Source organism: Odocoileus virginianus, chromosome 8, assembly GCF_023699985.2.
Source record: "Odocoileus virginianus isolate 20LAN1187 ecotype Illinois chromosome 8, Ovbor_1.2, whole genome shotgun sequence".
NCBI lineage: Eukaryota > Metazoa > Chordata > Mammalia > Artiodactyla > Cervidae > Odocoileus > Odocoileus virginianus.
In genome coordinates this window covers 47,382,967-47,393,412 of record NC_069681.1, presented here as the reverse complement: position 1 = coordinate 47,393,412, position 10,446 = coordinate 47,382,967, and positions in this window count along the sequence as shown.

The window sequence follows — 10,446 nt, the reverse complement described above, 5'->3', positions numbered from 1 at the left end:
GGTAAAACATTAGGACCATAAATCTTTGCTGCTTTACCCCTCTTTTCTCAACTCATTGCTTAACCTTGAAGAAGGGCATATACAATAATCCAAATAAATACCAAATAACATAGAACATGAAATCAACTAATGATACTTTTCTCTGGATATGATGTGGAGGGAATCATAGTCTTTAAGACTCACATCCATCTATGTAACTATATTCATAACTGTGGAAGGGTGATATAAGCCTAAAGTAAATACTCATGTCTGCACTCTTTCTTGTGATTTTTAGGATATAATGAAGTTCTTCTGTACTTTTAGGAGATGATGATTTATAGAAAATAGAAATTTAAAAAATGGTTGGTTTGTAATTTGGGGACATAGTTTGGTTTGAGAATTTAATACTCCACATAGAATTGATTTTTGTGCTGGCATTTATGGGAAAATGAGTCATAATATGGCATGATTGTGTGTATATATTTGTGATAATGGGGTGCTTTTTGTGAAAAAAAAAAAAAAAAAGAAATATGAGAGTCCGATAATTGCAGTTGTCATTGCTAAACATTTGGAAGGAAACTAAGCTTGTGATATATACCCAGTGAAGATTAGCTGCTTTTGTATATTCCATATCCTCACAACACCATGGCCAAGTGTGTATGTAACTGAAGATCTCTTTTCAATTTTCTTCTAGAGCTGAAGGACTTGAAAACACATAATGAATCAGGCTACAAAATCTGCATGGCAAGCTTTTTCTTTTTCTATTTTTTTTTTTAAGGTTAGCCTGTGTTGCACAATCCAAGAAGAGATTTAAGATCCTGAGGACCTTCCACCCCTCAGGTTAGTGTTTTCCTTTATGGTAAAGTTTTAAAATTAGAGGTACATGAAAGGAATTTTAGCAATAGAAATACATAGAGAAGGCTGTCTACTCCCAAGTTGACTGTGGAGAAACTATGCACATGGTGTGTAAGTGTAGATCTTGTAACCCCCAAAACCCTGAGTAATGCCTAACCTAACATAGGTTTCCCCAATTTGTGTCCAGGAGAAGACATCTTAGAATGGAAAAATTGGGGCATAGCAGACTAATTTGAGTGAAAGCTTTGAAATTTTGCTCTTGCTTTATTTCCATTTTCACTTAAGAGTTTTGCCTGCTCATTTCCCCAAGATGCAGAAATTGGCAGCCTTAGCTGAGGGTGTTAAGTCTGGGTGGACATCAGATAACAGGTAAGCTGTTGAAAGTACAAATTGACTGGCCAGCTATCATCCATCCCTCTGCACTCCCCGTCTTGTTTCTCCCAGGGAGAAGACAGTACTTCCAATACCAGAAAAGTTGACCTGTGCACTGGCCACACAAGATTACTGATGGTGGTTTTGTGGCTCCTGGCACTCTTCTGTCTGTGTATAAAACCTCTTCTCTCTCTAGATGAGTCATAAATAGCTTAAATTTTATTTAAAGTTATTTATTCTTATTTAGTTGGGACTGCTTCACGTTTAGGAACCCAAATTGGAAAACAGGATGTTGAGCTTCTTTATGTCTCTACATAGAACCCCACTTACTCTGCCACCATTTGCATGCATCCAAAAACAAGGGCATCTCTGTGTGTCTGTGTGCCACCCCATTCACACACAGAGACCGTATTGCTTTTGGATGCATGCCAATTGGGGTCGGCCTAGTAAAGACAGGTCACTTCCCTGGTGGCTCAGATGGTAAAGAATCTGCCTATGATGCAGGAAACCTGGGTTCAATCCCTGGGTTGGGAAGATCCCCTGGAGAAGGAAAGAGGAACCCACTCCAGGATTCTTGCCTGGAGAATCCCATGGAGAGAAGAGCCTGGTGAGCTACAGTCCATAGGGTTGCAAAGAGTTGGACACAATTGAGCAAGTAACATTTTCATTTTCACTTTCACTGGTAGGAAAGGCAGGACTTCATTGATGCTAGGTGATCTGTTATTCCTCTGGCATTTTCAGATGCTTAAAGCTGACCCTTTAACTTGAGGTGCAAATTGTGACATATTTTATGTTCCTGCTCTACTGTACTCTCTGTAATATGGAAAATTGTGTTTCTCCAGCTTCATACTTTTGTTTCTTCTTCTTGCAGTTTCTTTCTGAGGTCTCTTCTGGTCTTATGCTTCCAAGAAGTTCTTGAGGACAAAGAACTTTTAAAATGGCTACAGACCTCCTAGTTCCCTCTTAGCAAAACATTTGGTTCATGGCAACTCTTGGAGAGATTTCCTTGAAAGACTGTGGACATTCTAGTCATTGTTCATGTAGTTATCTTCTCTTACTCTGTCATTAGAGACCTGTTTTTTATAGTCTTCAACTTGCATTTCTAGGTTTGTGTTTGGCCCATGTCCATGTCCTTCACTTCAAAATCAGGGGGCACACGTTATGAGTGGTCTCCTTGAGCCCCTTCTCAGCACAAATTAGAAAAAAGTAAATTGTTTTCCATGGAATTAAGATTGTTTTCCATGGAAATTAAGAAAATGCCACAGAATTACAACATTTTCCAAAGAAGTTATCTCTTCCTTCAGAATGTACGCTTATACCTGAAGGCTTATGATGACTGTGGTCTCAAAACAGATTTCTGCACCTTTATTGTTGTCTTATGTATGTTAAGTACCACCTTGTTTTGGGAATGGGGATCCTTGCCAAATATTTATTTATCATGGTGTTCTGATACCTCAGTCAAAAGTGATTTGGAACAAGTCACATTTTAACATTGTGTTACAATGTTAAAATTAAATGATAATGTGATATCATCTAAGAACTTTAACTCAATTTTTACACCTGAGCTCCAGTTAAATATCAGTTTGATTTGATGTGCACTCTTTTGTCAAGTAAATACTTGTCTGTGTTATTTATTATGTCATTTTAGCTCCAGAAGGTATAGAAGAAATTCTACAGCAGAAATAAATGTGATAGAATGTATAGGAGATACAGAGTGGGGAAAAAGAAGACTTAAAACCAAAATAATATCTGACAAGTAAAAAAGAATATAGGGCTGGTGCACTGGGAAGACCCAGAGGGATCGGGTAGAGAGGGAGGTGGGAGGGGGGATCGGGATGGGGAATACATGTAAATCCATGGCTGATTCATGTCAGTGTATGACAAAACCACTACAATATTGTAAAGTAATTAGCCTCCAATTAATAAAAATAAATGAAAAAAACAAAACAAAAAAAAAAGAGAGAATATAGGGAAGGACATGTCCTAGTCAAATCTGTCATGACCTTCTTCTGAGCATGGAGGGATGTATTAGAAAATTTAAATGGAAATTCAAAGGCCAGGGTCTTTTACTTCCTTCTCTGTTGGGGGCTGTAGGAAAAGATTATATTTCTATTAAAATCACATGACTGCAACAGTAAATTCCTGCATGATGCCTTCTAAAAAGCTAAATAGAACCAACTGTGTCATTAAAAGTCAATGTAGAAGTGGAATAGGTGAGATAATCCATGACAAGAATCAAAGGGAATCCGGTGGATTAATCATATATTTAAGTCTTACTCTCCCCGTTGGCACAGATTGCATAACCCTTTTCCTATATAGATAGATGCCCTCTTGGAAAGGAAGAGGTAGAGAAAATCTATAAGATTAAGCTTTTATCTCTGTTATAAATAAAGAAAGAAACTCAGGTGATACAATTTTATTTAACACTTCTTAATGTGAACGGTCTTCTTTTGGGAAACTGCAAAATTCGGCATAAGGCAGGAAATTTTTATAGAACAAAGAATAAAGATGAAGAAAGGGAAAATAGAAAATACCTGATTGGCTGAGGGTACACAGTCAGTCTTGTTTGTAGTGAGAAAGCCTAGATTTGGCTTGGTGTTTGGGGATTGGCACCCTGGATATACTATACTTCTGATCAAGCAGAGCATTTAGAGGGACACTTTGATTATATATTTAAATCAATGCTTAATATTCTTTAAGCCAATGAAGTGGTGCTCTTTATAAATTCACTTTGGTAATACTAACTGAAGGTAGAGAAATATGCATCTATAACACAGGAATGTAGACATATATAAACACACAGACATGAGCAGAGGTCTTACAGCTTTCCTTTTAATATTTTAGCCATGGAAAAAATCCAATAATGCAAAAGTCACCAGGTTACAAAAGAACAGTTGTATTTAAATTGAGTTTCTATCAGGTAGAATAAGTAATGGTTACCTGTTCAGATGATATAAGCTTTGTTTCTAATATTTGTGGAGAAGACTTCAAAGATTTTTCATTTGCTTAGTTTCTGAATAGATTTCTCTCTGGATTTTTTTCTTCTGAAGTTTGTTCTTTGAAGAAATGTCTCTTAGTTCCTAGAGAAGACTTGCATCTCAGAGACACAAAGAAAGAATGAAAGTTCCTCTAAGAAGTATCTTTGTTTCTGGAGCACAGAATTTTTACAGTACATTCAAGGGGAGGTTTTAGGATTGAGAAAAAAATAGACAGGTTTTTTTCTGTTCTTCCAGTCTCAATTTTTCAGACAAGTTATACAAGTTGTCTGCATTTTGTAGGACAGATGTTTTTAACTCTTCAAAGAATTGGGTTGCAACCTGAATTGCATTTTCTTCAATTTGCTTCTTTACATCGGAGAGAAGTCCTTCAACTAAGATAGAAATCAGATAATACCTACATTCTAGATTAAGAGTTGCTTGCTGTTGGAATGTTTCCCTTTGGGTTACTAGTTTCATTTTTTCTTAGAGAAGAGGCCTAAAAAAAAATCAGCTTTTTGTATCAGCTCCTAATTTGGCCAGCTTTAGCTGGAACAGCCAACAAATATTCCTGGCAGTATTGAATGACCCAATAAGTGAGAGAGATGTCCTTAAAGAGGATGCAACAGATACTACCCTTCCAAGATGTACAGCCACTTCCAAAGAGCCAAAAAAGACTTAAACCTGAGAACTGACAGGAGTCCATGGGACCCACACTGCAAATAAAGCAAATTCACATTCCTGTCAGGCCATACCTGATTACAGTTAGTGCCAAACCCACATTTCTTTCCTTGGCATGTCTTTGGATCCCCAGCCAGAAGGTTGAGGTGCCTGCATTTGTAAGAATTGACAGTCTGAGTGTCCCAGGTTAGCAGAAAGCCAAGCCACCTTCTCAGGACACAATATGAAACAAACAAGAAATCTTTTTAGCCTTCCCTAGAATGGAATATTTATCCCTGGGTGAGAGAAGAATCAATAACCAATACCAGGCCATGTGAAATTTTATTTTCTTGTCTCAACTGGACACTACAGAGATTTGAGAGAGCTGACTTTGGTAAAAATTCTCACTCTTTGCTGACATCTTCTAGTTTTCTTAAGATTCCATCTTAGGATCTCCAAAATGAGATGGGTTTAAAGTAAGGAAGGTAGCCGCATTAACTAAGAGAACTTGGCATGGTTTTTCATCAGTGTTAATTTTAGCTTCTCCTTAATTATTTAAAGGAATTGGTAGCAGAGAATCCCTTTGAGTTCTGTTAACCCTGGAAGATGTTCATATGGGGCTTCCTTCAAGGGTACATTGGGAACATTCGAGTTGGTATTTGACAAAGTTTCAAGGACAGTCTTTTTTTTCCCCCAATGTCCTAGTTGTCTGAAAATAAGACACTATTTTTCTGCCAGTGTTTTGGTGGTGGAGCCCTGTGAGGGTGAAGTAGGGGAGGCACAGGTGTTTGGTTTCCAGCTTTGCAGGTGCTGCTGTTGTAGGACTTCTGTTTCCAATGTGTGATTTCTTCAGTGAGGACAGGCAGTTCAGATAGAAGGTTTGTAGACAGAATATAGAAGGATAGAGGGCAGTAGTGGGAATCATGTTAGTATTATAGTCTCTTATTTTTGGTATCTCTTTTGTCTTTAATTTTGCACTAATCTTTTACGATGAATCTTTCAGTTAAGCTGTTTTGGAAATTTGAAGTCTTTTGGAGGGCTTTTCTGAATGTCAATTGAAATAAGTGCCCCATTCAGTTTGATCTGAGGAGCCTTGCTTGCAAGTGCACTTCTTAAATGATTGGTCTTGTCTAATTGGAACATTCCCATCATAGCCATTGTAATATGTTTAGATCAGAAGTTAGTATGGAGAATGAAGGGCATGGGTACTTGGTGATGTTTATTCCATTACTTCAATCCCTTGTAGTTACAGTTTTACATAAAGGGAATTTCAAGTTTTCTAATTATGTATATTGAAGTATGTCTCTTGAAGAACTCTTTAGGTTTTGTCTTTGGTAGACAAAAATATATGCCTATGTCAGGATGAAATAAATATATATACCAAGACTGGAAAGAAGATGTGATAAAAATGAAAAGTCCTTATGATGCACTGCATACTTTCAACCTGATGAGTCCTTTAAGTTTACTTTGGGGGGTGCTAAATTTGTGCTTATGCGCATGGAGGAATTATGGGCAAAATCACAAGATGCTGTCTTTAAGGAAATTTCCGTCAGATAATGTTTTGGATGGAAAGTTTACAAGTCTTACTGTTGTTTTTGCTTGTTTGTTAAAATATGACAAAGTGTGGGCCAGAAGAGAAAGGTACTCATTTCTAAAAACAATACAGAGCTCCTCTGGAGCTCAGATAGCAAGGGCACACTCAACATGAGAAGAACAGCCCCCTGATTATGACGAGGTTACCTCAAAGTAACAGAGAAGGCAATAAAAATGAGAAGCTACAAAAAGGAGAAGTACATGTAACACTGGCTTGATCAGATTGGCTTGTGGGTGTCAGATGTTGATGCTGAGAGATGCTGTAGAAACCAGTAGAAACATGCTGGGGGATATTACAGTGGTCTTAGATTGAAAAGGAAAACTAACTGACTTGTTTTAATCTACAGGTTAGTAAAATTTAGGAATATTTAAATAGTAGGATGTATCTTTGGAGTTTAGGTATGTTTAATCATGGCTCTTGTTTTTGGATATTTGATATATTACTAAAAAGCCCCAAGTTAAATTATTAACTGCAACCATCTAATTATTGGTATTGTATTTTTATCTGTATTTTATCTAATTGGAATGAGTGTCCTATAGGGCATTCTAGTTAGAGGTGATGTATACGTATACAGACTGTCTTATTTTAAAGTGAACAAAATATGAAAAAAATGTGGTTTCTTAACATGATAAATTTAATTCATATGGAAATTGATTTGTGTGGAATTATCCCAAATGAAATTTTCAAGGTTTTGTTCTATTATGTTAATTATTATTTATTGATTATTATTCTTATTTAAAATACTTATAGAGCTATAATTTTATAATGCCATTCATAATGCTAGTTTTAGTGTAGCATTTTGCATAACAAGTGGTAGGTCTGTTAAGGCATTAAATACATAGGCATTTTTTTCTTTAAATATTTCTTAAATATTTCAGTAAGATGTATTATCTGTTATTATTATTGTATTAATAATGTTAAATTCATAAATATATCAGGTAACAAATGCTAAAATATTTAAATCTATTGAATTCAATTATTTGAATACTAATAGTTTTTTTAATAAAATATGATATTGCAAGTACTGCCATCTGCTGTAAAAGAGCTATCATAGACATGATAGATAACTATGAGATAACTGTGTGGAAATGGCTCTATACTTAATTGAAGAGAATACTGTACAGGAATTCCAAGTTACCCCAAACCTTATATAAATTAAGAAAATAAATCATTGAGATAGAATATTTTTTAAAAGCTTCCATATTTAATTTGTAAAATATATCAATTCACCAATAGCTTTTGACTATAAAAACAGTCTGTCACTTCCTAACAACTTTCAATATATTGTACTGTGTCTTCTGGAGAATTAGAGCGGTCAGTTTTTCTACATCATCAGATCAAGAAATGGATGTCTAACTATGCCTGATATCACCAGTTTTGCTTGCTTCACAGGCTATAGGTGATTACAAGTATAATTTTGAAGTTAGGTTACTAGTAGAAAAATCTTATTTATCTGAGTTACACAAGTCCCAAGATGTATGTATTTTTAAATTTGGAGAAAAGAATACATCTAGGAGAATAGAAATTGAAATTACTAATGACCTATGGCTATGTACAGTTTTTCTTAACTTTTAAAGTCACTATAATAATATTTTCATAGAAATATGTCTGAAATAGTTTATAAACTTCTTATTTTAATGTTTTAGAGTATTAATTATTTGAGATAATGCTTTAAAAATATTCTAATTAAAAGCTCTATATCAATATCAACAATCATAACAGCACATATGATACTTTTCCAGCAGATGGCAACACTGAAAATCTCCAAAATATCTTAAAAGGTATTTAAATAGTCATGACAAAAATCAGGAAGTAATGTAGTGTTTTAATTAGTAAAAACTAGCACAAATTACATAAATTTCTGCATGTTTTCCTTTAGTTAGTTGATGAAAATATGATTTTCATTTCCCATAGATTTAACCAGAAGTCTTTATTAAATACATCAGATGAATCTTATGGCTAAAAATTAAATTCATTATTTATTAAACAATGATCTATTTGCTAATGTTTACATTATATTACAGTAAAGCTGTCTATCGTAAAAGGTAGAAATTTCTCAGCAACTCCGGAGACAAAATTCTTAAAATTATTAAAGTACACCAAATTAACACAACAGAAAAGGTTTACCAAATTCATAATAAATTATCTCAGAACCTAATTTTCAAATAGAACAGGGACCATAGACTAAACTTGTGAATAAGCAGTTGACAAATTTGTTTAACAGATAAATGGGTCTTAGAAACACTATTTTAAGTAAATGGAGCCATTGAAACCATAAAGCCAGTGCAAAATTGTGAATTGAATGTATGACACAAAATGCTACAGAAAGAAGTGAGAATTTTGGGAAGCACAAAATGAGTATAACTTGTTTCATCTATTGAGACACTTTAGAATTTAATAGGACAATGTGATAATTGAGGCAAGATGATATAAAAACATGAGAAGGGATTAACCTCTAATATATTTCAGATGAAATTTAGAATTATTGTGGAAGAGGCATGGAAGACTTCGTGGTCTGTATGAGCCTAGAGAACCAATAGAAAGTCAGTACTAAAATAGGAGGTAAATACCGTAAAGGAGTTACAAGACAATAAAATATGAATGGTAAATGTCTAAGATAGTTTTAATATATGTGTATTGTATAGATTATATTTGCCATGGAGGAATGCACATGATTACACTCCTGTGAGACATCACAAGTATAGAATCAATATAGAAAAATAAAATTAAATATGATTAGAGTAAATGGAGATGGCTAGAAGTATTATTGGCAGTGTGAGTTGGATCTCACAATGCAATGCCTTAAGAGTTTTTCAGAATATGGCGATACTAGCAGTTTTGGAGTAGAGAGGTTGAAGACAAGGAGAAAGACTAGAGATATAGGCAACATTTCAATGTAAAGTTAACTAGACTTTAAATTAGATTGATAGTAATAGAATATAAAAACAGATAAGAGATACTGACACATACAGACATACATTGCTTTAAAAAGTGGTGGGAAATTTAAGTAGAGGGACAAGGGAAATTATTAAATCCATAATTCATCACAGCTATAAATCTATTACATTTGCTCATTTTGAAGGTTTGTGTTTTGTTGACATTAACAAAAGATAATTGTAATGAGGAAAAATAAAACATGTTAAAGAAGATTCATAGTTATTACGCATATCTAAAGTTACCCTTATAAAAATTAGAGAAGAAAACAGACTGTGAGATGAGAAAAATATGAACATTTTTCAGCCCTCTTCTGGGTAAATACTATCAAAAAGTACATGAGTAAGCACAGAGTTAGTGCATATATGGGTGGAGAACCACCTATTGAAGAAACATGACCACCGACATGAGTGAGGGGATTTGCGTGTCAAAGGTCAATTGCATGTCTCTTTAGAAAGTGTGAACAAGTATTTAGGAGATTATGGGGACAGACTATCTGAAAGTATCAGCATGAATTCAGTGCATGGAACAAAAATCATTAAATATATATATATATATATATATATTTATAATTTTTTTTTTTAAATGTTTTATTTTTTTTCCATTTATTTTTATTAGTTGGAGGCTAATTATTATACAACATTGCAGTGGTTTTTGTCATACATTGAAATGAATTAGCCATGGGTTTACATGTATTCCCCATCCCAGTCCCCCCTCCCACCTCCCTCTCCACCCCATCCCTCTGGGTCTTCCCAGTGCACCAGGCCCGAGCACGTGTCTCATGCATCCAACCTGGGCTGGTGATCTGTTTCACCCTAGATAATATACATGTTTTGATGCTGTTCTCTTGAAACATTCCACCCTCGCCTTCTCCCACAGAGTCCATAAGTCTGTTCTATACATCTGACTCTCTTTTTCTGTTTTGCATATAGGGTTATCGTTACCATCTTTCTAAATTCCATATATATGTGTTAGTATACTGTAATGGTCTTTATCTTTCTGGCTTACTTCACTCTATATAATGGGCTCCAGTTTCATCCATCTCATTAGAACTGATTCAAATGAATTCTTTTTAAT